Source organism: Sorex fumeus, unplaced genomic scaffold, assembly GCF_029834395.1.
Source record: "Sorex fumeus unplaced genomic scaffold, SorFum_2.1 ptg000058l, whole genome shotgun sequence".
Lineage (NCBI taxonomy): Eukaryota > Metazoa > Chordata > Mammalia > Eulipotyphla > Soricidae > Sorex > Sorex fumeus.
This window is the reverse complement of record NW_026606115.1, coordinates 12,568,296-12,595,829: the sequence shown is the minus strand read 5'-3', so window position 1 is coordinate 12,595,829 and position 27,534 is coordinate 12,568,296. Positions and strand designations below refer to the sequence as shown.

The window sequence follows — 27,534 nt, the reverse complement described above, 5'->3', positions numbered from 1 at the left end:
AATATACAAATTAAAATGACAAGAAAATAATCACATCAGTGAGAATGACCTATTTATTTTCTTAAAAACCCAGTAAGAACAAGAACTGGCAGGGGTGTGCAGAGAAAGGAATTGTCATTCACTGTTAGTGAGAATGGAAACTTCCTTCAATCTCTATTGAAATACTAGGAAGAGTTCTCAAAAATTAAAAATAGAACACTATTTTCCAGAATCACTAGGTATGTATTGGATAGTGCACTGTATAACTGGCCCAAAGAGCACCACATCATTGACCAGAGAATTGAACCATTTAGCCTGTACAGCTAGGTCTTGTATATTTGCTTGTTTTTAAAAAAAATTCTTATGTTTTATTGAATCACTGTAAGATATATTTACAAAGATTTCATGTTTGAATTTCAGTCATACAATGATTGAACACCCATCCCTCCACCCATGCACATTTTCCACCACCAATATCCCCAGTATTCCCCCCATCACACCCCTCCCCCTGCCTCTGTGACAGACAATTTCTCCCATACTCTCTCTCTACTTTTCGGCATTATGGTTTGGAATGCAGATATTGAGAGGCTACCACATTTGGTCCTTTATCTACTTTCAGCACATATCTCTCATCCCGAACTATCCCTCCAACCATCATTGACTTAGTGATCTCTTCTCTACTCTAGCTGCTTTCCTCCCCAGCTCATGGGGTAGGCTTCTAACCATGGAGCGATATTCCTGTCCCTGTCTCTATTGTTACTTGGGTATCAGTCTCATATTATGCTATTTTATATTAGGTCTGGTATCTTTGGAGTAGACCCTGAAGCATGATTAAGACACCCTGCTCCCAGAAATAAAAATAGAACTACCACATAATCACCAGTTACACTTCTAGATTTCTATCCAAGGAACACAAAAACACCATTTCAAAAAAATATATTCTCATTTTTGTACATTGTAACACTATTTTCAATAGCCAAGACATGGAAACCACCAAAGTACCTAGCAACCAAGAGTGGATAAAGAGGACCATGAAGATGTCTAAATAAATATTCCTCTCTTTATACATACAATGTGATTTGTCACCATTGTATTTAATGTAACCCAGGCATAGGGCATCTGAACTCTCCTGCTCTCTGAACCATCCACACACTCCAACATAATCTTACTATCTATGTATCTGTATTTGTATGTTTGTCTGGAAGACAGAAATCCTTAATGTTTTCGTGTGGGTCTTTTCAGAAATCTCTTTCTCTCAGACTGGACCATTCCAAAGTCACTTCATTTACTGAACAAGTACTCTGTGCAGGCCATGTGCTAGGCTCTGGGATATAAGCATGATTGCCTCTGTTGAAGTCTCATTCCTATAGGAAGCACCTAAACATAATGACAAACTTGTAGCCCTGCCCTCCAATGGTGTGGATCCCAGGGCCTGACAAGCATTTCAGTGAAAGTATGGAACTCTCTAACACCTAAAACAGTGATGTTGATTCCCAAAAGAACAAGTTTTATGTAGCTAAATGGAGAATAAAGGTAAAGGCCCTCCCGTTGATCGTCAATTTGCGGGCCCAGTAACGTCTCCATTGGAGACTTTGTTGTTACTGTGTCTGGCATATCGAATACTCTCGGTAGCTTGCCGGGCTCTCCGAAAGGGGCGGAGGAATCGAACTCGGGTCGGCCATGTTGGCCGCGTGTAAGGCGAACGCCCTACCCGCTGTGCTATCGCTCCAGCCCGATAGCACAGCGGGTAGGGCGTTCGCCTTACACGCGGCCAACATGGCCGACCCGAGTTCGATTCGAGAGTATTGGATATGCCAGACACAGTAACAACAAAATCTCCAATGGAGACGTTACTGGGCCTGCTCGAGCAAATCGACGATCAATGGGAGGGCCTTTACCTTTACCTCGAGCAAATGGAGAATAAACTTAGCTGAACTTTTAAGGTCGTCCGGGCCGGCTTCGCACAAGGCATACTGCCCTATTGCAGTGCTATCGCTCAGCACAGAGGGTAGGGCATTTGCCTTGTGTGCGTCCGACCTGGCCAATCCAGAATCAATTCCTCCATCCCTCTCGGAGAGCCAGGCAAGCTACCGAGAGTATCTTGCCCGCACAGCAAAGCCTGGCAAGCTACATGCAACCTATTTGATATGCCAAACACAGTAACAAGTGTCACAATGGAAACGTTACTGGGCCTGCTCAAGTAAATCGATGAACAACGGGAGGACAGTGACAGTGACAGTGCACTTTCAAGTTAATAATTGTTGCTTTTTTCCAATAAAACCACTCAGGCTCTAGTAGCTTGATTTTATTTTCAGGGATATTTTGTTTATTGATTTTTCATTAATTTTCAACATTCAAGAATATAGTGCAGTCCTTCTTCATCGCTTGATTTTAAAGGGACCAGTACCTTTCTCCTTTCTCTGTCCTTTCATGGGCCAGTTTATGATAGGTTTTTAATAATGACATTGAGTATTTAACTATGTGATAGGTAGTTTTTATTTATGCATTTCTTTAACCTTTAATGATTCTCTGAGTGTCACATTATTTAAACTATGCAGGAAATATAGACTTCTAAAGAAGTTGTCTTGTTTTTGAACTCAGATCTATCTGAATATATTACAATATTCTGATCAAAACTACCCAAATCTAGGCTGTTTTTTTTTGTGTGTGTTCATTGGAATACAATCATGCTCATTTGTTTACATATTATTTGAGCTATAGGGGCAGAGTTGAATATTTACAACAAAGAGCACATGAAATACGTGATTAAAATATTTGCTGTCTGTTATCTTGCAAGAAAGATTTAATAATACCATGGTTCAAACTAAGAATACTACAAAGTCTTTGTGATGTAGTTGTTGTCACTGTATCTGAGGCTAAACTCCATCATTCACCATTTATTGATAGTATACATATATGCAAAAACACATTTCCTTAACTATGAAAATGGGACTAATAAAATTGCCTGCCTTCTAGGTTAAATGTGAAGATGAATTAAGTTACCACATATTAAAAGTTCTTAGCACCATGTCTGAATATACAAGCACATAGTAAATGCTTTTTAAAGTGATAGTTAAATTATTTGCAGTAAATAAGGATGGATAGAACATAGCTGTATGCTTGTATCTAATGTTCACTTAAATACTAAATACTTGTATTTTTAGTTGAGCCTTACTCAGCAGTGTTCAGGCACTACTTCTGGCTCTCTGCTCATGGGTGACAGTGCTCAAGGGACCATGTGTGGTCCTTAGTTTGGTACATTCAGGTCATTATCTTAGCCCATTTATTAGCTCTCTAATCCCTACATTTGTCTCATTTCTATTCTTGCTGACATATATTCTATAGATATTGGAGAAAAAAGGCTAAAATTTAGGGGTTTTGTTAAAGATGCATGAACCTTGATAGGGCACTAAACATATTTGTTCTAGTCTAGAGAGGGATAGGGAACTGAAGATTTATATTAATACAACAGATTATTTAAGCCAGAATAATTCTGAACAATATCATATCGTGAAATTGAAATAGTTTGTGGTTGTGTTTCTGCGCGCGCGAGAGCACACACCTCAATTCTATGATAATTCCTTTTTTAATCTTCAAAATTCCTTTCCTATTTTATATTCAAATTGACTCTGCTCTACTTTTTTCACTTTTATCATTTCTTTTATTTGTGAAACACCATGAGATACAGTTGTAGACTTACAAGTTTTTGTGCTTGGGTTTCACTTATACAATGATAGAGTACCCATCCCTCCACCAGTGCCCATTCTCCACCACCACCAATCCCAGTATCCCTCCCACCCCCATTCCCCCATTCCACCCTGCGTCTGTGTCAGGGCACTCCCTTTTGTTCTCTCCTTTTGGGTGCTGTGGTTTGCAGAAGAGGCACTGGGTGGCAATCATGTTCGGTCTAGAGTCTTTCAGCATGAATCTCCCGTCCTGGGCGGATCTTCCCAGCACCCTTTATTTGGTTCTCCCTTCTCCATCTGAGCTGCCTTTACCCCTAGAGTGTGCGGCTGGCCTCGAAGCCATGGAGTGAACATCCTGGTATTTATCACAGCTGTTCTTGGGTGTTAGTCTCTTAATTTGTTACTTTACGTTACCCAGATGAATGCAATCTTTCTATGTCTATCCCTCTCTTTCTGGCTCATTTCGCTTAGCATGATATTTTCCAGGTAGTACCACCCGTATGTAAATTTCATGACTTCATTTTTTCTAATAGCTACATAGTACTCCATTGTGTAGATGTACTGAGGTTTTCTTAAAGATTCCAGTGCTTACCTCCCATCAGCCAAGTTTCTATGCCAACTATAGAAAAAATGACTATGTATTAAACTTCTTATTTTTCTTAGTTGTGCTTGCTTGGTTTCCTTGTTAATATTCCAAACTTTGTAGGGCAAAGATCAAAGATCCTCTGCCTGCTCCCAGCAGCCCGACCTACCTCCAGTACCTATACTTCCTCCACTACCCAGCCGCCTCCACGCTCCAGGAAGCTTTCCGGACCTTTGGCCCGAGACTCACACATGAGTGAAGTCCCACAGAATCAGGGAGGCAGAACTCTGACCTTGGACTTCAGGCTCAATGGACCCGGGAACAGAGAACCTCTACCTGCTCCCAGCAGCCGGGCAGACCTCCACTACCTCCACTACCTCGACTACCCAGCCGCTGCCACGATCCAGGACACTTTCCAGACACTTCATAAAACACTTAATACAAAATTACTGCACCATATTTGATGGGGTTCAAATATGGTTTGAATGATGGGAACACCTGCAAAAACGATTAGAGGCGGCCCTACAAGCCTCTACCCCTCTTGGAGAGCCGGGGAAGCTACCAAAAGTGTCCTCTCGCACATCAGAGCCTGGCAAGTTATCCGTGGTGTATTTGATATGCCAAAAACATTAAATACAATGGGTCTCAATCCCCTGACCCTGAAAGAGCCACCAATATGGCAGCGTTAAGAAGGATGAGGAAGGAGAGGCTGATAAAATCTCAGGGCTGAACTAGGAAGCCAAAACAAAGAAGGACAAAAATGACTGTCTGTGCTTTCAATACATGTATGCTGGCATCGGATGCATCCATCGAGGACCTGATAGTGCAAGCGCAAAAGATCAAGTACAACATCATTGGTCTGACCAAGATGAGAAGGCATCAATCACATCATGCTGTTTTCGACACTGGGGAAGAATTGTTCCTCAGAACATGTGACAAAAGAGGCGACGGTGGTGTCGGTGTCCTTGTCAACATGAACTTGGCCATAAATATTGATTCATTTGAGTGCCTAACAACCCAAATTAGATAATTACACTTGAATAGATGTGGCTCACTGCTGGCAGTTTCTATCTTCGTTGTCTATGCACCAACATCCAATTATGATGAAAGAGAAATTGAAAAGTTCTACATGGAGCTGGATAAGTTCTAAAAAGAAGACCACACCTTCTACAAGATCATTGTTGGTGATCTTAACGCCAAGATAGGACCAAGAATATCAGCTGAAGTACTCCCACATTGGGACCCATGGCCTAGAATGGATTGAACAGGGTGAGAAACTGTCTGAGCTCATCATGTCAACCAAGACCATCCATGTTAACTCATAGTTCCAGAAGGCCGAATCTAACCGTTAGACATGGGAGTCTTCTGGTGGACGGTTTCACACGAAGTTGACCACATCATATTCAATCAAAGGTCTTGCCTGACCGATGTCACTGTTGTCTCAAAATTCCAAAGAAGATTGGACCACCATCTCCTTCGTGCAAAATTCTACTTCACAGAGCGGGGAGAAAGGGCTGCAAAGTTTAAGAAGAGAACTCCCAGAATGACCACCAACTGGGAGCTCTTTGGCACTATTGCGGCAACATGGGAAGATGCTGTCGTTGACAGTATTGACAAGAAATACAATCGACTGGTTCAGCACCTCCATGATTGTGCGAGGAACACCAAAAGAGAGGTAAAAGGTAAAAGGTAAAGGCCCTCCCGGTGATCATCGATTTGCTCGAGCGGGCCCAGTAACATCTCCATTGGAGACTTTGTTGTTACTGTGTTTGGCATATTGAATACGTCATGGGGAGCTTGCCAGGCTCTGCCCTGCGGGCGAGATACTCTCGGTAGCTTGCCGGGCTCTCCGAGAGGGGTGGAGGAATGGAGGAATCGAACTCTGGTCGGCCATGTCGGCTGCATGCAAGGCAAACGCCCTACCGCTGTGCAAATAGCCACAAATAGATGCCTGTTTCCAAAAATTCTCGAGATCATTGGCCAACGTGGCTTGGTGCAAGCCTCAGGCAACTGCAAGCAAACGTCTGAGCTTGAAAAGCAGTGCAGAGTAGGGATAAAGGAAGACCTCAAAGAGAGAAGAGTAGCAGTGCTGGCAGATGCAGCAGAAGCTGGGAAAAGCATTTGCAACACCCGCCTGTCCTTCGCCAACTACAAGATCAAGATGAATGCCCTCCGGCGTCCTGAAGTATCTATCACATCTTCAAGAAGGGCAATGGAGAAGATTATCCATGATTTCTACTCGGATCTCTTCGAAAGCCATGTCCACCCACATACCATTCTGCAAGATGGATATGTCGTTCCTAATGTTCTCCCTTCCAAAATCCGACACGCCATTTCGTCGGTAAAGAAGCGAACAGCACCTGGCCTGGACAATGTCAGACCCAAACACCTGAAGAACCTGCCGTCAGTACTCAACAATACACTGGCTCGGCTGTTCACATGCTACCTGTCTGAATGCACGGTTTCGTCTGAGTGGAAAACGAGCAGGACTGTACTATTGTACAAGAAGGGAGACATCCTTGACTTTGGCAACCATTGGCCGATCTGCCTGTTGTCTGTCGTCTACAAGCTGTTCACTCCAGTCATCCTGAATAGGATTGGCAGAATACTAGATGAAGGACAACCATGAAAGCAAGCCGGTTTCTGAAAAGGATTCAGCACAAACGACCATATCCTCATGATAACCAAGTACATTGAGGTTTCTCGGGAGTTTAAGATTCCGCTCTGTCTAATGTTCATTGATTTAAAGAAGGCCTTTGATTCTGTTGAAACTGAAGCGGTCATTGAGGCCCTAGCCAGACAGGGCGTTCAAACTCAATACATCAGGATCCTCTGAGAGCTATATTACGGATTCACTACCAGGATCTCACCATTCTACAGGGAGGTGATCATTGACATCGAGAGGATTTTGGCAGGGTGATATCATTTCACCAAATCTCTTCAGTGCCACCCTCGAGAAGGTCATGAGACGACTGGAATGGGAAGGAATGGGAGTGAAGATAGACGGTAGGCAACTACACCACCTCTACTTAGCTGATAACAGCATTCTAATAACACCAAACATCAGCCAAGCGGCATAAATGCTGGCCGACTTCGACTGTGAGTGTGGAAATGTCGGACTACAGCTGAATTTCATGAAGACAATGTTTATGAGAAACAGTCTCGTTCCTGACATTCCATTCATTCTCAACGTGATGAACATCTCTGAATGCAACAGTTATGTGTACCTAGATCGAAAAGTCAACATGACAAATGACCTGCCAATTGATTTGTGCAGGAGGAAGAGAGCGGCTTGCAATGCCTTCAAGCGCATCGAAGAAATAGCTAAGAGGAGGAAGGACCTTCGGCTCCGGGCACATCTCTTAGATTCCATGGTTCTTCCTGCATTAACACACACCTCAGAATACCTGGGCCCTATGAAAACTATTTGGGTCTCCCAAAGAGGAATCGAAAGAGCTATGCTTGAAGAACACTATTTGGGTCTCCCAAAGAGGAATCAAAAGAGCTATGCTTGGAGTATCATGCTTCACTCAAATGAGAGAAAGAATCCAGAGTTCTGACATCCATCAACGCTCAAGAATCAGGGATGCTGCCTCATTTGCCAAGGTGTCGAAAATCAGATGGACTGGACACGTAATGAGATTTGGAGACGACCGCTGGACTAAAGTCATTACCGACTGGATTCCATGGGATGTCAAAAGATTGCATAGCCGCCCACCTATGAGATGGTCAGACTTCTTTGTCAAGACCCTAAACGATTGGTTTGAGGCTCTTCGTGTTTCTAGAATGAGCATACGCTATTGGGCTACACTAGCACGCGACAGGGACAAATGGAGACTTTACAGGTGCCCGTTTGAGCAAATCGATGAGTAATGGGATGTCAAGTGATCAAGTAGGGCAAAGACTATAGCTTATATCTCTGAACTTGAGGTGGCATAGTAGTATTTTGCTGCTGTTTCTGGTCTCAAGCAATGAAATTATTTTTGTATGTGTATGTGTTTTTGTGCATGTGTTTACATATGTGTATTGTGTGTTTGTTCCTATCAAGAGGTCCCTGGTAGAAATACATTTCTGAAGCAAGACCTTTGGGTGACAATTGAAATGTCTGGTAGTTCAATGTCCTAATAAGTGACAGGAAAGCTATTGAAAAGATATTGCAAATAAAATATTAAAACTAAAGGCAGTTGGGAAGCTGGTCAGATGGCAATATCTCTTAACTTCCCAAATGGAAGAGGAAGTTATCTATGAAAATTCCTACAATTATCAGGTAATTCAGGTTAATTCAGATAGGCATCTCTCCTCAATATCTGTGAGGTTCTTCATAAACAATTCACTTTCAAGCAGAGAGAAGATAGATATGTTTTTCTGAGGAATGAAGGGATGAGTTCTCTTTTCCCTCCAGGAAAAGCATTTGCCTTTATTTCATCTGGCAGTTTCATCGCTCATATCTATAATTGGAGTCCTCTCGTTATTGAAATGAAATACATATTTCCTTTCACTGCTACAAACAATTTAAACACGTTTTCTTTTATTTTCTGCCAGTCTGAGATGGAAAGTCTATAGCATTTACATTGCGATTGCTGAGTAAGGTTGCATGTAAGACCTAATAATATAGAGGAACACATGAATTCTCTCTCAATGATATAAATTTGTGCAAAATGTCACTTCAAATACATATGCTTTATAAGCATATCAATGCTGTATTGGGTCTGTACTACCTAGTATTCTCTGAAACGCTTGCCATAACTGTGATTGTCATATACTTTCCCAATGAAATGAGGCAATGAAAGATCTACCAAAACACTCAAATTTCTAGCTCCTCAAGGTATAAACATTAAAAAATATATTATTAAGGAACTACAACTCATAGTTGAGTTACAGGCATACAGTGTTCCAGCACGAGTTCCACCATGTGTCAACTTCCACGCACCAGTGTCCCAATACTCTCTTTCAACCCCACACCCACAATCCACCTCCTTCATAAGCATATTTCTTATTGTTGTTTTGGGGGACATATGTGGACGTGCTCAGGGCTTACTCCTGGCTCTGCACTCAGAGATCACTCGGCGTACTTGGGGTGCTGGGGATCAAACCTGGGGAAACCCCATGCAAGGCAAGCCCTCTACTTAGACTTCAGTGTTGTTGACTCTTCTATACACACATACACACACGTACACACACCATAGCTGTACTCCATCATTATGCCTGCTGCCCTTCATCCTGCCCTTGCTCTTTCCCATCTGCCCAATCTCCCCTCAATTTTTTTCCTTCTCTTTTCTTCTTTCTAGGGTGACCTAAGATTCCCCCTTTATTATCTTTCATCCCCTCATACTGATGTTCTATATACCAAAGGTAAGTTTTTAGATTTTGTTTTAATTATCCATTTAACATAACACTCATATATTATTATTTAGTGTATTTTAGTCCATTTTAGAGGACTGTATTTTAGAGGCTGCCCCAAAAGCTTCCATCCCTCTCGGAGAGCCCGGCAAGCTACCAAGAGTATCCCGCCCGCATGGCAGAGCCTGGCAAGCTACCCATGGCGTACTCGATATGCCAAAAACAGTAACAATGATGGTCCTCATTCCCCTGACCCTGAAAAAGCCCCAATATGCCATTGGGCTACACTAGCAAGTGACAGGGATGAATGGAGACGTTACTGGCGCCCACTTGAGCAAATAGATGAACAATGGGGTGATAGTGATAGTGATAATGATACCATAATGGTAATGTTGCTTATGTATAGGTATTGTGCTTTAATACTATGGAGCATTGCTTTAATACTATTCGTCTTCTTCTTAGGTTTGGTATGATGGCTTCCCAAGCAGTACTCAGGGGGCTTGGGGTCCATTCCTGGGGATGCTATGTCAACATTACCTGACAGTTCAATGCTATGTCAACATTACCTGACAGCAATGTAACCCTTCTTGGCTTCAGCCGTGCTTGGGGAGACAGGGCCATCCTAGTAGTGGTGCTTAAGGACCACCGTTGGTAGCACTTGGGTACCTTCAGAGATTATTTGGTGCTACTTGTGGAGCCGTGTCATGTAGGTAATTAAACTTAGGGCATTGTTCATTCTAGACATGTGTACTTCACCCCAAAGCTACCACCCTGAGTCTCATACTATTCTTTTTGAATTCAGTCTGCAAAGCATTTATGTTGATGAGAAAAATACTTACACATGATGAGATTTGTTTCAGAATAATTCGTCTTGTTTATAAGAAGTACAATTAGGTAAAGGGGATGGAATGTAATAATTGGTAGAACTTGAGATATGGGGGTGTGATAACTGGGGGTGTGATAACTGGAGCAACTGGAGGAAGGTGAACTTATTAGGAACTTTTCAGGTAATAGATGATAAAGCCTGAATTAGAACAGTGAGAGTTTAAAGAAATAATAAACATCTCTAAGTAGTGAGGGTATTTTGGAGACAGAATTAATAGTATTTGACAACCACATGAAAAGAGCTGCAAGATAGAGAGGAGTTGATATCCTATTAAGTGATATTACAAATCAGAAAACCATGAGGAGGATTGATTCTAAATAAGATTTTGATGTTTTTATTTTAGGTATGATAACTTACAGTTTATTTTGCATGCTACTGAGGGCATTTCTTAATCATGGAATTTTCAGTGCTAAAACAAGGAGAGTCCTGGACTAACATGGGTGAAGTGTTTGTTGTAAATTTAATATATCTTGGATATGAGACAGGTGATCGAACAGGTAGGAGAGTTTTCTAAAAACGGACATTAGATTCAGGTAGGATTGGGGTAATTGCCTATGTGGATATGATGCCTGAAAGTAAAGGACTGGAATTTTACAATTAATGGAGTATACATAACATGGGGCTATAACTACCTCAAATCCAAAGTGGAATATATGTAGTTCCAGATATAAGTAAATTGGTAAAATAATTAAGAGAAAAAGGTGATTGGGAAAATGATATCAAGACAGAGTTTGAGATTCCTCTATATGTGTAGCCTGGCTGTGGAAATAAACGGACTGAGCTACAAGAGGCAAATGGCAGCTTGAACAGGTGATGTTTAGAAGAGGACCAAAGTCAAAGAGTTAGGCTTGAGAGACAGCTCAGTGAACTGAACACATGCTTTATGTGAGGGACTTGGGTTTGATCCCTGACACTACATGTCCCACCGCCACACTGAGTACCACTGGGACTGTTCCCTAATCAGTGCACCTTTAGAATTCCTTGATAACTGCTGAGTGTGGTTCAAAACAGTGACAAAAATTCATGTACCAAGATAACTTAAAAAAGGTAAGGGCTGAGAAAGCTTAATATTAAGGACAGTTTATTACTGTGGTAAGTAATTTGTATGCTAACTTTTCGTTAGCATACAAATGAACATTGTATGCTAACTTTTCGTTAGCATACAAATGAACATTGGATGAATGTGAAATCCTAGACCCTGAGGTTCCTAAATCAGATTTAAAAATGCAGATTAAATTGAGATTAGGAAGAAAGTGAGGAAGGGAAGCAAGTTTTATCTTTCAAAGACCTGCTTAAGATTGGTTCTTCTTAAATTTTCCAAAACAATTTCCATTTCTGTAGTTCCTACCTTCTCAAAATTCTTACACAAAGGAACTCTATGTCCTACTACACAGAGACTAATATGTGTCTATATTTCTAGGAGAGTTAGTTGGTTGGTCTCCCTATTAGATTCTAAGCTTTATTAGGGTAGAGGCTATGACCAATGCCTCCCAGAATGTCTCGAGAAAGATCTACAAAAATATTTGCTACTTGCCAGACTGGGAAGGATGAAATAACTCTCTAGGTCAGATTGATCTCAATATCAACATTATTGACGTTTGGGGAGCTGATTAAGTCTGTATTCAAATAGACTATCTTGTACATTAGACTTCCTACATTGTAGGAAGTTTTGTAGTATCCCTGACCTCTCCCTAAAAATTGCCAATGGCATCTCCCTCCCCATCCCACAGCTGTGATAACAAGTAGTCTATCCAGGAATTGCAAAATTTCCCAGGGGTGGTGGTTGTGGTGGTGATCCACTCAATTGATTCCCACTGCTCTAGGTGAGCTACGTTTATCTTACTTATTCCCCTGTCCTTCAGTCTAGGCAATTCAAAGTCATCTCCCATGGAGAAGCATCGGTGTCTAATCCCAAACCTCCATAAAGAGATGTATAACCTTCCTTGGTTATTTGCTATGAACTCTAAGCTCATTTTCTCTCTCTGCCTCTTTCTGGAGAGAGGACATGGCTCAGTATTTGCATTTGAAAATGAAGTACTTATCTGATGCCAACAAATTTCCCTTATGACCCTGAAAATTAAAGCACAGTAAAGGAGATACCTAATTAGAGAAATGACTTGGTAGTGTTCCTACAGCTAAAACTCCTCTCTTCAAGGGATCATTTATTAATTTGCTTGCAAAGTACAACTAGTAGGTAATATTGCCCTTTAAAACCTCAAATATTTTTCTCTGTAATATTGCCAATTTTCCAGGATCCTAAGTTTCCTTGTTACAGCCCTATGAATCTTCCTACTGTTCTGTGGGAAGATAAATAATTTGATATATTTTAAATAAAATATCTGTTAAAATCACTTAAGACACCAGAAATGGTTGAATTAAAGGGCTGAGATTATTTAAATTATAGCTCATTTATCCTGGTTCTGAATGGAATATTATTAAACTAAGCTTCCAAGAGGATTTTTGCTTAACAACGTCCCCATGAAATAAATATTTTTAGTATTCATTTGCTTTATACAGAGAAAGAAATGTGAGACATAGTGAGATTAAATCACATGACGAGGGAATATTGCTGCATGTTCACAGAGGTGAAATTGAAACCCCAATCTGGATACCTTGTCTATTGTGCTGATCTGATTGATTCATCTAGTGCAGCTTCCCTCCACTTTTTCAAATGAGTAAGCTATTTCATTTTATAAAACAGAAAACTGAGATTAATAAACTCTGTCTTCTGCAGGACTTGTGAAGGATGATGTGTTATCAATGATGATAATGGTAGAAACAGAAGTTACAAAACACATTCTTTTTTATATTTACTATTTATCATACTTATATTTTCTATTTGCCATACTTTTTCTAGTTAGGTAATAAGATATCAGTAATTTTGGAAAATAAAGAAACAGAAAATAAACATGACATTGTGTGATATTGAATTTCTGTATTCTATACTACTGATAAGTCAAAGGATGAAACCATTTTCTTTCTCGGTGGATATTGCAGGTCATTAGGTATAATAAACTAGCCAGTAAGTTTTGAACGAGGAGTACATTATGTCCCTATAGAATTTTCCAAGGACAGTTAAGAGCCTAAAGAACATAACACACGTTTTGATACAGGAAATGGGCTAGAGAGTATAGCTGCATAGAAAAAATAGTGGCTTTCACTGGCCGAGCAAGTGAAAACAGAGATAGATAAATGGGACTATCTTAAACTAAGAAGCTTCTGCACCTCCAAAGAAACAGTGACCAAAATACAAAGACAGTCTACAGAATGGGAAAGGATATTCACCGAATACACATCTGACAAGGGGTTGATATCCAGGATATACAAAATACTGGTTAAACTCCACAAGAAGAAAACATCCAACCCCATCCAAAAATGGGGCAATGAAATGAACAGAAACTTTCTCAAAGAAGAAATCCGAATGGCAAAAAAGCACATGAGAAAATGCTCTACATCATTAATCATCAGGGAGATGCAGATCAAAACCACAATGAGATACCATCTCACACCTCAGAGACTGGCCCACATCAAAAAGAACAAAAGCAACCGATGCTGGCGTGGATGTGGCGAGAAAGGGACACTCCTTCACTGTTGGTGGGAATGTCCACTGGTTCAGCCCTTCTGGAAAACAGTATGGACGATTCTCAAAAAATTAGAAATTGAGCTCCCATTTGACCCAGCAATACCACTCCTGGGAATATATCCCAGAGAGGCAAAAATGTATAGTCGAAGCGACATCTGCACTTGTTTGTTCATTGCAGCCCTCTTTACAATAGCCAGAAACTGGAAGAAACCTGAATGCCCAAGAACAGATGACTGGTTAAAGAAACTTTGGTACATCTACACAATGGAGTACTATGTAGCTCTTAGAAAAGATGAAGTCATGAAATTTACATACAAGTGGTACAATATGGAAAGTATCATGCTAAGCGAAATGAGTCAGAAAGAGAGGGATAGACATAGAAAGATTGCATTCATCTGGGGGATATAAAGTAACAAAGTATGAGATTAATACCCAAGAATAGCTGAGATCAGCACCAGGAGGATTACTCCATAACTTAGAGGCCAGCCGGGTATCCTAGAGGAAAGGGCTATTCAGATAGAGAAGGGAGCACCAAATAAAGGATGTTTGGAGGATCCTCCCAGGAGGGGAGATGCATGTCGAAAGTAGACTATGGACTGAACATGTTTGCCACTCAATGCCTCTTTTGCAGACCACAACACCCAAAAGGAGAGAGAGAACACAGGGGATTGCCCTGCCACAGAGACGGGGGGATGGGGGGATGGGGGTGGGAGGGATATTATCCATGGTGGTGGAAAATGGGCACTGGTGGAGGGATGGGTATCTGATCATTGTATAATTGAAACCAAAGCACAAAAAATTGTAAATCTACAACTTTAAAAAAAATAAAATATAATAAAGGGGAAAAAAAAAAAAAAAAAAAGAAAAAATAGTGGCTTTATGAATAGTATTAACAAAGTGCTTCTGAATCAATTTGAGAATGGAAAGGAGGAAGGGTGAAGAAACAATTGACATCTTCCAATATTTAACTGCGCAATTGTTGAAAATCCTGAACAACTTTGGCTTCAATCTACTATAATTAGATCAGGGTGAATAAATCAGAGGACAGGGATAATTTCTTATTTCCAAACGATTAAGTTTTTTTTTTTGCTTTTGCAGTAGTCTAAAATTTCTGTAACCTTGCTCTGTATAGAGCAGGGTTAGCCCTCAAATCTTTTCATCTTTTTCCTGCAAGCACTGTAGGAATGCACAGGGTCACACCAGACCCAAGCATGCTGAAGGCTAAATTTTATTTTTGCCTGATATGGACAGTGTATGTACATGAAAGAATTAGAGTTTTTATTATTGCTATTATGGTGGTGGTGCCTGGAATCCACAGTGCTGTGGATTAAACCCAGGAACTCTCACACATGTGAAGTATGTGCTCCTCCACTTGATCCACCTATCTGTCCCAAGAATTAGTTACTGTATTAGCAGAATGTGATCTAGTAGCCATTATTATTCCCTACAACTCCAGGGATTCACTGTCAATAGACACAGAATTTTGTTGCCTTGGAGGTCACAAACTTTCTGGTTATTTTCACCCCCAATCAACAATTTACTAAAAAGCATTCTCATGAATTATTATTTTGTCTCTGATTTATTCTTTTCTCATGAGCATGGTCATAGTCCAGAGGTTTTTATATAATTATAACCTTTTTAGTTATTTCCTATGCCACACTCCTGCACACTGTAACCAGATTTTAATATATCTTTCCCCATCAAAACCATGTCTCTGGTTATTAGGAAGCAGGCAGAATTGAGGAAGGACTGATATAATTGGTCATAATTTGATTCAGTAAAGGAATATAAAGATACTTAAAGTTATTTTCTTTGTTTTCTGATATTTTTAGGGTCAGATATCAGCCCTGTAGTGTGGTAACTCTAGAAAACTTGTGGACTCTGGAGTCACTCAGTTCAGGGTTATAATTCTAACTTTGCTAATCACTAAAAAGTTATCTCCAGCAACAGAAATTGTTGCACATATATATGATAATGCTAAACTGTTGCTACTATTTATCTTTTTTTCTGACCACATGTCTTAGATATTTCTCCCTAATTCTGTACAGATCTTCCCTCGTTTAATTTGTAGAATGGAAACTCCATAAGGGCAAAGTCTGTGATAAATTGTGCTTTCTATCATAGTCCCATGACCTATAATATCTTGTACATAGTAGGTAATCAATAAATATTTGTGAGTCCAGGGAGATATCACAGAGGCTAAGGTGCATGCTTACACATAGCTGACTCAAGTTTGATTCCTGTGACTATCTGATCCCCTGAGCATGACAAAGTGAATGCTCAGGTGATGCCCTGGAGACCCCTCATCACCATTTTCTTTAGGTGGGGGTGTTTGAGTCACATCAAGGATGCCCAATCTCTCCACTACTGTTCAATATAGTACTGGAAGTACTTGCAATAGCGATTAGGCAAGAAAAATATATTAAGGGCATCCAGGTAGGAAAGGAAGAAATCAAGCTCTCGCTATTTGCAGAAGTTATGAAACTATACTTAGAGAACCCTAAAACCTCTACCAAGAAACTCCTAGAAACAATAGACTTGTGTAGTAAAGTTTCAGGCTATAAAATCAATACCCAAAAGTCCATGACTTTCCTATATGCAAATAGTGAAAGAGAAGAAAGTGACATGAAGAAAACAATCCCGTTCACAATTGTGCCTCAGAAAATCAAGTACCTAGGAATCAGCTTAACTAAGAAAGTAAAGGACCTGTACAAAGAAAACTACAAAATGCTACTCCAGGAAATAAAAGAGGACACGAGGAAATGAAAAAATATCCCCTGTTCATGGATCGGGAGAAATAACATTGCCAAAATGGCAATATTTCCCAAGGCACTGTAAAATTCAATGCGATCCCTATTACGATGCCCATGACATTCTTTAAAGAAATGGAGCAAACACTCCTGAAATTTATATATAACAATAAACCCTCACCAATAGCTAAAACAATTCTCGGGAAAAGGAAAATGGGAGGAATCAACCTCCCTAACTTCAAACTATTCTACAAAGCAGTATTAATTAAAACAGCATGGTACTGGACCAAAGGCAGAGCTGTAGACCAATGGAAAAGGGTTGAATATACTGACATCTCCCCCCAAGCGTTTGATCATCTAATCTTTGATAAGGGGGCAAGAAATGTGAACTGGAGCAGGGAAAGCCTGTTTAACAAATTGTGCTCGCAAAACTGGATGGCTACAGGCAAAAAGTAGGCTTTGAACTCTGCCTAACACCATGTACAAAAGGAAGATCAAAATGGATCAAAGACCTCAACATCAGACCGGAATCCATAAGGTACATTGAAGAAAAAGTTGGCAAAACCCTCCATGACTTTGAAGTTAATGGTATCTTCAAAGATGTCACACCACTGGCCAAACAAGTGAAAACAGCGATAGACAAATGGGACTATCTTAATCTAAGAAGCTTCTGCACATCAAAAGAAACAGTGACCAAAATACGAAGACAGTCTACAGAATGGGAAAGGATATTCGCTGAATACACATCCGACAAGGGGTTGATATCAAGGACATACAAGGTACTGGTTGAACTTCACAAGAAGAAAACATCCAACCCCCTCAAAAAATGGGGCAATCAAATGAACAGAAACTTTCTCAAAGAAGAAATCCGAATGGCGGCCATCTTTGAAGCATTCAGCCTAAGAGAAGGACCACATGGAGGGTGCGGGAACCACAGATCCCGGAGGGGGAAAAAAAAAACAGGTTCCAAAAAGAGCCGAGATCACCGGCAAGTTCCAGATGGGGTAGGTGCCGCATCCCGCCTCCCCCAGATGGAACCCTGGTGACCAGAAGCCTCTACAAACACAGCTCGAGTATGCGGGAACTAGGACTTTTTCTCAAAACCGTGCAGCCGCTTATGCGGCCGCGCAACATCTCTCTATATACAAAGTGACCAATGAGAAGTAAACCACCCAATCTTTCTCCCTGAAAATCAGAGTTAAGTTTGGAGCACGGCCACAGCCCCAGAAACACAAGGACTTAGTGCAGAACCCAGCAGCTTGGAGCAGAAAAGTGAACGGACTATGCGTTAAACCAGGCAATCATTTCTGCCCAGAGGGGAAAGGGTGTTGCCCCATTCGCCCTCTCTTCTCTGGAAAGAAGGATGGCGGCCGCATGGGAGCCTTGTGGACAGCAGGTATGAGCCGGGGGTGTGGGGATGACTAAAACCTCATGGGAAGGGGGGCGTTCCGGTTCGTCCTTCACGCCCTACCAAGGTCAACAGTTGCCCTCCACGAGCGGCTCCCCAGCACGGCCACAGCCCCAGAAGCACAAGGACTTAATGCAGAACCCGGCAGCTTGGAGCAGAAAAGTGAACGGACTATGCGTTGATCCAGGCCATCATGTCTGTCCGGAGGGGAAAGGGTGTTGCCCCATTCGCCCTCTCCTCTCTGGAAAGAAAGATGGCGGCCACATGGGAGCCTTGTGGACAGCAAGTATGAGACGGGGGAGTGGGGGCGACTAAAACCTCATGGGAAGGGGGGCGTTCCGGTCCTTCCTTCACGCCCTACCGAGGCCACCAGTTGCCCCCCACGAGCGGCTCCCCAGCACGGCCACAGCCCCAGAAGCACAAGGATTTAATGCAGAACCCAGCAGCTTGGAGCAGAAAAGTGAACGGACTATGCGTTAATCCAGGCCATCAAGTCTGCCGGAGGGGAAAGGGTGTTGCCCCATTCGCCCTCTCTTCTCTGGAAAGAAGGATGGCGGCCACATGGGAGCCTTGTGGACAGCAGGTATGGGCTGGGTGTGTGGAGGTGACTAGAACCTCATGGGAAGGGGGGCGTTCTGGTCCGTCCTTCACGCCCTACCGAGGTCACCAGTTGCCCCCCACGAGCGGCTCTCTAGCACGGCCACAGCCCCAGAAGCATAAGGACTTAATGCAGAACCCAGCAGCTTGGAGCAGAAAAGTGAAAGGACTATGCGTTAATCCAGGCAATAATTTCTGCCCAGAGGGTAAAGGGTGTTGCTCCCTTCCGCCCTCCTCCCTCTGGAAAGAAAGATGGCGGCCACATGGGAGCCTTGTGGACAGCAGGTATGAGCCGGGGGTGTGGGGGCGACTAAAACCTCATGGGTTGGGGGGCGTTCTTGTCCGTCCTTCACGCCCTACCGAGGTCACCAGTCGCCCCCCGCGAGCGGCTCTCCAGCACAGCCACGGCCCCAGAAGCACAACGACTTAATGCAGAGCCTGGCAGCTTGGAGCAGAAAAGTGAACGGACTATGCGTTGATCCAGCCCATCAAGTCTGCCGGAGGGGAAAGGGTGTTGCCCCATTCGCCCTCACCTCTCTGGAAAGAAAGATGGCGGCCACATGGGAGCCTTGTGGACAGCAGGTATGAGCCGGGAGTGTGGGGGCGACTAAAACCTCATGGGAAGGGGGGCGTTTCGGTCCGCCCTTCACGCCCTACCGAGGCCACCAGTTGCCCCCCACTAGCGGCTCTCCAGCACGGCCACGACTCCAGAACACAGAAACCAATTTCTTAACTATCTGACTTTCAGTAGAAATACTTCCAGGGTCAATAGGTAAAATAGCAGAAATCCAAAACCAACATTTAATTCTTGAACCCAGCTGTAGAAAGCAAATCACTTCACAAAGTTTTTTCAGCATGTCTGATTTGGGTGGGGGGTAAACTCTAAATAATAGTGGTGAATCTTTTATTGAAACAATGAATCTAATCAAAGCAGATAGAGTGTTAACTAGAATTCATCTGCCTCACAGGGACGGGGAGGGGTGGGTGGTGGGGTTTTATTGGGGTTCTTCATGGTAAAAAATAAGTATTGGTAAAGGGAAATGTGTTTGATATTTGCATGACTGAGACCTAAACCTGAAAGCTTTGTAACCTTTCCCACAGTGATTCAATAAATAAAATAAAAAAAAAGAAATCCGAATGGCTAAAAGACACATGAGAAAATGCTCTACATCATTAATCATCAGGAAGATGCATATGACAACAACAATGAGATATCATTTCACACCACAGAGACTGGCACACATCCAAAAGAACAAAAGCAACTGGTGCTGGCACGGATGTGGCGAGAAAGGGACCCTCCTTCACTGCCGGTGGGAATGAAGACTGGTTCAGCCCTTTTGGAAAACAGTATTGATGATTCTCAAAAAATTAGAAATTGAGCTCCCATTTGACCCAGCAATACCACTCCTGGGAATATATTCCAGAGAGGCAAAAAAAGTATAGTTGAAGTGACATCTGCACTTGTTTGTTCATTGCAGCACTCTTTACAATAGCCAGAATCTGGAAAAAACTGAGTGCCTGAGAACAGATGACTGGTTAAAGAAACTTTGGTACATTTACACAAAGGAGTACTATGTAGCTGTCAGAAAAGATGAAGTCATGAAATATACATACAAGTGGTACTACATTGAAAGTATCATGTTAAGCGAAATGAGTCAGAAAGAGAGGATTAGACATAGAAAGATTGCATTCATCTGGGGAGCATAAAGAAACAAAATAGAAAACTAAAACCCAAGAATGGCCGAGATTAGTACCAGGAATTTTACTCCATGGCTTGGAGGCCAGACACACATGCTAGGGATAAATGCAGCTCAGATAGAGAAGGGAGCACCAAATAAAGGATGTTGGGAGGATCCTCCCAGGGTGGGAGAAGCATGCTGAAAGTAGACTATAGACCAAACATGATTGCCACCCATTGCCTCTTCTGCAAACCACAACACCCAAATGAAGAGAGAGAACAAAAGGGAATGCCCTGCCACAGAGGCAGGGTGGGATGGGGGGATGGGAGGTGGGAGGGATACTGGGACCTTTGGTGGTGGGAAATGGGCACTGGTGGAAGGATGGGTATTTGATCATTGTAGAATTGAAACCCAAGCACAAAAATTTGTAAGTCTACAACTGTACCTCATGGTGTTTCACTAATAAAAATTAAAAAACAAACAACAAATTTTTGTGCTTAGGTTTCAATTATACAATGATCAAGTAACCATCCCTCCACCAGTGCCCATTTTCCACCACCACGGTTCCCAGTATCCCTCTCACCCCCGCATCCCCGCATCTAACCCTGCCTCTTGAGCGGGCATTCCCTTTTGTTCTCTCCTTTTGGGTGCTGTTGTTTGCAAAAGAGGCATTGAGTGGCAATCCTGTTCTGTCCATATTCTACTTTCAGCATGCTTCTCCCATCCTGGGACGACCTTCCTAAAACTTTACACACATATAAATATAATTCTGGCAATCAGCAAAAGAGGCCACCATCTCTGGTATTGTGAATTCAGTTGTCAAAGTTACTGAGAATTTGTCATGTTTTTTTCCCCTGGCTATGCCATTTATTTATCCTACTGTAAGCTTACTAGGGATTACAGGAATCTCTGTTAAAAAGCATGCATATATATATTCATCTTGCACTCTTATCTTGAGTACAAAATTGTTGCCACCTCTGCCGAATGCAGCAGCTTTTGGATTGGATGCCAACAGTAGAAGATTGCCAAGTATGAACTGTCTTGTTCTCTCCTGCCAAGTAAACAGCAGTTCCCTCTTTGGTGCTATGCTTAAGGAAACAGTTTCCACCTTTCTTCTGTGAAAGTGGCAGTGAAAGTGTGGGAGAGTTCTCAACATGAATAGTTAGTGACTTGTTGGTAACACAGTGGAAGAGGCCACTAGGATACACTTTAAGTAGCATGTGCCTTTTTAGACTATAATTTTCCCCTCTTGGTATTTGTTACTTTGAGGGACTAAATGGTTTCATGTGTAAAGCTAATACAAGGCAGAATCTGTTAAGAAAAAACAAATGATATATTACACTAAGCAGCTGGTGTATTCAAATGTTGCTTTTCTTCTTGGAGAGAGCATCATTTGGGAATGGCATAATTTTCTCTGACATTCACATAGCAATTCCTCACATAAACTCAGGCTTCTAAATGACTTCATGTTTATTTTACCATCAGCTGGCAAGACATTAGGTTTCAAGGCATTAGGTTAATGGCATAATCAGGCTATGTCTCTGTCTTAACAAAGGAAGTGGAAGGCCTTTCCACAAGAACTGTGAGCTTTGCAGTAAAACATTGGAGGCTATGTGATAAAAGCATGGAACTCAATTCATGGTTCTATAACATTACAGCTATATTACTCTGGATAGATTATTTTTGATTCTTTTTATACCAATATTTCCAAAATGAAGATAATATATACTCAGTGTTATCATATATAAGCTATATATTAATTTTAAAGATCAAGTGGATACTGTGTGAAAGCACTTTTATAAAAGTATAAGGGCTATACAATTATAAGGAATTATTTATTAGTCCTGTTACTCGTTCTGTAAGTTTGACTACTATGTGCTTGACGTGTTGTAGAGAAGGGAACCATGAAAAATAATACTCAAGGTGCTGTAGAAATAATACAGGGATTCATACGTTTGTCTTGCATGCAGCCGGCCTTGGTTCAATCACCATCACTAAGTGTTCTCCTGAACATTTTCAAGTGCAGTCCTGGATGTCCCCTGAGGATGACTGGGGTAGACTTGGAACATGTTTTTTGCTTTTTGGGTAACACCCGGCGATTCACAGGGGTCACTGCTTTCTCTGCACTCAGGAATTATCCCTGGAGGTGCTCAGGGGATGATATGGGATGCTGGGAATCGAACCTGGGTTGGCCGCGTGCAAGACAAACGCTCTACCTGCTGTGCTATCACTCCAGCCCCTAGACTTGGAACATTTTATGCTTGAAACCCTAACAGTAGAAGTATTTAGAATTATGATGCTTCAAAAAATGTGAAAATAAACATTTGTGCATCTGTTTTAAAAAGAGATGAAGCATACCTCTTGTTGAGAAGGTGAGATGTAAACAAAACATCTGAAGGAGGTGAAGCATTTAAACATTTAGGTATCAAAGAAAAGAAAATTCTGTCAGATCAATAATAGTGCAAAGTGCCTTGGGAGGAAGTGTTTGCAGCAAGATAACAACAGGAGAACTGATTCATAGAACTGAGTTTTGGAGTGCCATGAGCAATAGAAAACGCTTTAAAAAGTAGAGTAAGAGGAAGTGTGTCTGGTAATGGAAGGATAGCAGAGGCCATGGCTGGAACAAGGATTGCATAGAGAAGATGATCTATATTTTATTACGAAGAACCTTACAGGATATGATGACCTGGGTTTTACTCTGAAAGAATTAAAGAGCCATTAAAGGAAGAGTGACATTACTTATATTTTTAGGAGATCACTTTGACATTTGTGTTGAGAGGAGAGTAGAATGTGCAAAAGAAATCTTGCTAAGAGTCTGTTGAAACGATCAAGGTGAAATGTGAACGTTGGTGTCTCAAAATAAGAAGTTATTTTATATCGGAATATATTTTAAATCGGAATATATATATATATATATATATATATATATATATATATATATATAGCAAAGTTAACAGGCTATCTTGTGGATTAGCTGTAGCTTATGGGAAAGAGGCAAACTTGCAATAAAAAACCCTATATAATTATTGATCACTTGATCACTTGACATCCCATTATTCATCGATTTGCTCGAGCGGACGCCAGTAATGTCTCCATTCATCCCTGTTGCGTGCTAGTGTAGCCCAATGGCATCTGCTTGTTCTAGGAGCATGAAGAGTGCAAACAGATCGTTCAGGGTCTTAACAAAGAAGTTTGACCATCTCATAAGTGGGTGGCCACGTGGTCTTTTGACGTTCTATGGAATCCAGTCTGTAGTGGCTCTAGTCCAGCAGTTGTCTCCAAATCTCATTACGTGTCCAGCCCATCTGATTTTCGACACCTTGGCAAACGAGACAGCATCCCTGATTCTTGATTGTAGACAGAGGTCGGAACTCCGGATTCCTTCTCTCATTTGAGTGAAACGTGATACTCCAAGCATAGCTCTTTCGATTCCTCTCTGGGAGATCTGAATAGTGTTCTCATCCTGCTTTCATAGGGCCCTGGTCTCTGAGGTTTATGTTAATGCAGGAAGAACAGTGGAATCAAAGAGATGTGCCCAAAGTCGGTGGTTCTTCATCCTCTTAGCTATTTCTTCGATGCTCTGGAAGGCGTTCCAAGCCACTCTATTCCTCCTGTGCAACTCAGGTGCCAGGTCATTCATCATGTTGACTTCTCAACCTAGGTACACATAACTGTTGCACTCGGAGATGGTCATTCCACTGACAGCGAATAGAACGTCAGGAACGAGACTGCTTCTCATAAACATTGTCTTCGTGAGATTCAGCTGTAGTCCAACCTTTCCACACTAATGGTCGAAGTTGGCCAGCATTTGTGCCGATTGGCTAATATTTGGTGTAATTAGAACAATGTCATCAGCAAAGCGGAGGTGGTGTAGTTGCCGACCATCTATCTTCACTCCCATTTCTTCCCATTCCAGTCAACGCATGACATTTTTGAGGGTGGCACTGAAGAGTTTTGGTGAAACGGTATCACCCTGCCAAACCCCTCTCTTGACATCGATGATCACTTCTTTGTAGAAAGGTGAGATCCTGGTAGTCAATCTGTATATACAGCTCACGGAGGATCCTGATGTATTGAGTTTGAATGCCCGGATTGACTAGGTCTTTGATGACTGCTTCACTCTCAGCAGAATCAACGGCCTTCTTTTAATCAATGAACGTTAGACAGAGTGGCACCTTGAACTCTCGAGAAACCTCAATGGGCCTGCTTATAGTGTGGATATGGTCGATCGTGCTGAATCCTTTGTGGAACCAGGCTTGCTCGCATGGTTGTCCTTTATCTAGTGTTCTGCCAATAATATTCAGGGTGACTTGAGTGAGCAGCTTATAGATGACAGACAATAGGCAGATCAGGCGATAGTTGCCAAAGTCAAGGATGTCTCCCTTCTTGTACAATAGTACGGTCCTGCTGGTTTTCCATTGGGACAGAACCTTGTATTCAGACAGGTAGCCTGTGAGGAGCTGAACCAGTGTATTGATGAGTACTGATGGCAGGTTCTTCAGGTGTTCAGGTCTGACCTTGTCTGGGCCAGGTGCCGTTCGTTTCTTCACCGACAAAATGGAGTGTCAGATTTTGGAAGGGAGAACGTTGGGAACGACATATCCATCCTGCGGAATTTGGTATGTGGGCAGGTGGATGTGGCTATCAAAGAGATCTGAGTAGAAGTCATGGATAATCTTCTCCATTGCCCTTCTGGAAGATGTGATAGATCCTTCAGGATGTCAGAGGGCAGTTATCTTGGTCTTGTAGTTGGTGAAGCACAGGTGGGCATTGCGAATGATTTTCCTGGCTTCTGCCGCATCTAACAGCACTGCTGCTCTTCTCTCTTTGAGGTCTTCCTTTATTGCTTCTCTGCACTGCTTTGCGAGCTTGGACGTTCGATTGCATTTGCTTGAGGCATGCGCCTGGCAAGCCACCGAGTGTATCTCGCCCACACGGCAGAGTCTGGCAAGCTATCCGTGGCGTATTCAATATGCCAAAACCAGTAAATACAATGGGTCTCATATAATTATTATCCTATATAATTAGAAGTCTTGAGTTGTCATTTTTTTTGGCTTTTGAGGTCACATCTGATGATGCCCAGAGCTCACTCTTGTTTTGGCACTCAGTAATTACGCTTGGTGTTACTCGAGGGACCATATGGAATGCTGGGGACCGAACTCAGGTCAGCAACATTCAAGACAAACACCCTTCCTGCTGTACCTCTGGCCTCTAGAGTTTTTTTTGCCATTTTTTGTGGTGGAGAATGGTATAGATAGAACAGGAATTGGAGGGAAAAAATTATCCAGTTTTGGATATACTGAGTTTTAGATATCAGAAATCAATGAGAAAGAAATCAGATATACAGATATGGAAATACAGGAAAAGGTCTTAGCTAGCTAAATTAATCTGGGAGTCATCTCCATATATACACATAAGTGTGTGGATGTATGTGTGTACTTATACACACTTACATTTATATGGGTGTGTAAATGTCTATATAATTTATTATATATTACCTCATATCCATATCTATATCTATCTATCTATCTATCTATCTATATGTATGAGATCACCAAGGAAGAGACAGCAGATGAAGATGATTTTAATAGTGATCAATTGTTTCAAGGACAAACAAGAAAAAGGCTGTCAATTGATCATTGGACTTAGTAGTATAGAAGTCACTGGAAGTTCTGAAAGGGTCTTAGGTGAAATGATACAGTTCTATGGATTAGGTCTGTTATGTTGCCTTTGACCTGTTGTTACTTTGTTGTAGAAACACCTTCCTCTTGATGCACTTTGCACTATTATTGATCTGACAGAATTTTTTTTACTTTGATACCTAAATGTTAAAATGCTTCACTTCCTTCTGACTTTTTGTTTACATATCACCTTCTCAATAAGAGCTATGCTTCATCACCTCTTTTTGAAACAGATGCACACATGTTTATTTTCACATTTTTTTATTTTGGGGTCACACCGGTAATGCTCAGGGGTTACTCCTGGATATACACTCAGGAATTGCTCCTAGCTGTGCTCAGGGGACCATATGGGGTTCTAGGAATCGAACCCAGGATGGCTGCGTGCAAGGCAAACGTCCTCCCCGTTGTGCTGTCGCTCCAGCCCCTATTTTCACATTTTGTTTTACTGTCACGTTTTATTTTTTTATTTTTTATTTTTAATTTTTATTAGTGAGACACCATGAGGTACAGTTGTAGCCTTAGAAATTTTTGTGCTTGGGTTTCAATTATACAATGATCAAATACCCATCCCTCCGCCAGTGCCCATTTCCCACCACCACGGATCCCAGTATCCCTCCCACCCCCCATTCCCCCCATCCCACCTTGCCTCTGTGACAGGGCATTCCCTTTTGTTCTCTCTCTCCATTTGGGTGTTGTGTTTGCAAAAGAGGCAATGGGTGGCAATCATGTTTGGTCTATAGTCTACTTTCAGCATGCTTCTCCCATCCTGGGAGGATCCTCCCAACACCCTTTATTTGGTGCTTCCTTCTCTATCTGAGCTCCCTTTTCCCCTAGCATGTGTGTCTGGCCTTCAAGCCATGGAGTAAAATTCCTGGTACTAATTTCGGCCATTCTTGGGTGTTAGTCTCCTATTTTGTTACTTTATGCTCCCCAGATGAATGCAATATTTCTATGTCTATCCCTTTCTTTCTGAGTCATTTCGCTTAACATGATACTTTCCATGTAGTACCATTTGTAAATTTCGTGACTTTGTCTTTTCTAACAGCTACATAGTTCTCCATTTGATGCACCATAATTCGAAATACTTTTATTGTTAGGGTTTCATGCATAAAATGTTTGAAGTCTACCCCAGTCATCTTCAGGGGACACCCAGTACTGCAGCTGTAAATATTCAGGAGACCACTTAGTGATGGGGATTAAACCAAGGTGGCTGTATGCAAGGCAAATGTATGAACCCTTGTACCATCTCTATGGCCCCTTGATTATTATTTTATGGCTCCCCTATTTACACTGGATGTGGCCACCAAATAAAAAATAAAAGGAATGTTTGTGAAAAATCATATAAGGACAGCAACATTAAAC

At 41.7% G+C, this 27,534-nt stretch overlaps 1 protein-coding gene and 1 non-coding gene across 2 annotated transcripts in view; both read right to left on the bottom strand.

Annotated features, from left to right (window-relative positions):
- The window catches only part of TRPC5 (transient receptor potential cation channel subfamily C member 5), a 208,719-nt gene that overhangs the window by 96,455 nt on the left and 84,730 nt on the right, over positions 1-27,534 (bottom strand). The gene's annotated exons all lie outside the window — the stretch shown is intronic.
- On the bottom strand, positions 15,154-15,285 carry LOC130034309 (small nucleolar RNA SNORA9). Its single transcript, XR_008794081.1, has one exon. It is a non-coding gene; the product is annotated as a small nucleolar RNA SNORA9 (small nucleolar RNA).